The sequence below is a fragment of the Colobus angolensis genome, unplaced genomic scaffold (genome assembly GCF_000951035.1).
Source record: "Colobus angolensis palliatus isolate OR3802 unplaced genomic scaffold, Cang.pa_1.0 Scaffold10, whole genome shotgun sequence".
Classification (NCBI taxonomy): Eukaryota; Metazoa; Chordata; class Mammalia; order Primates; family Cercopithecidae; genus Colobus; species Colobus angolensis.
In genome coordinates this window covers 15,474,836-15,475,357 of record NW_012110919.1, presented here as the reverse complement: position 1 = coordinate 15,475,357, position 522 = coordinate 15,474,836, and positions in this window count along the sequence as shown.

Here is a 522-nt window from a genome sequence, read left to right as displayed (position 1 = left end):
TCCTGCCTCAGCCTCCCAAGTAGCTAGGACTACAGGTGTGCGCCACCACGCCCAGCTAATTTTTGTACTTTTAGTAGAGACAGGGTTTCACCATCTTGGCCAGGCTGATCTCAAACTCCTGAATTCATGATCGACCCGCCTGGGCCTCGCAAAGTGCTGGGATTACAGGCGTGAGCCACTGGGCCCGCCACCACAGAGCTTTTAAAAAATCATTAGTAGGCCAGACACATGGGCTCATGCCTGTAATCCCAGGACTTTGGGAGGGCGAGGCAGGTGGATCATCTGAGGTCAGGAGTTTGACACCACTCTGGCCAACATGGTGAAACCCCATGTCTACCCAAAAATACACAAAAAATAGCTGGACGTGGTGGCATGCGCCTGTAATCCCAGCTACTCGGGTGGCTGAGGCAGGGGAATTGCTTGAACCCAGGAGGTGGAGGTTACAGTGAGCTGAGATTGTGCCACTGCACTCCAGTCTGGGTGACAGAGTGAGACTTTTTCTCAAAAAAAAAAAAAAAAAAA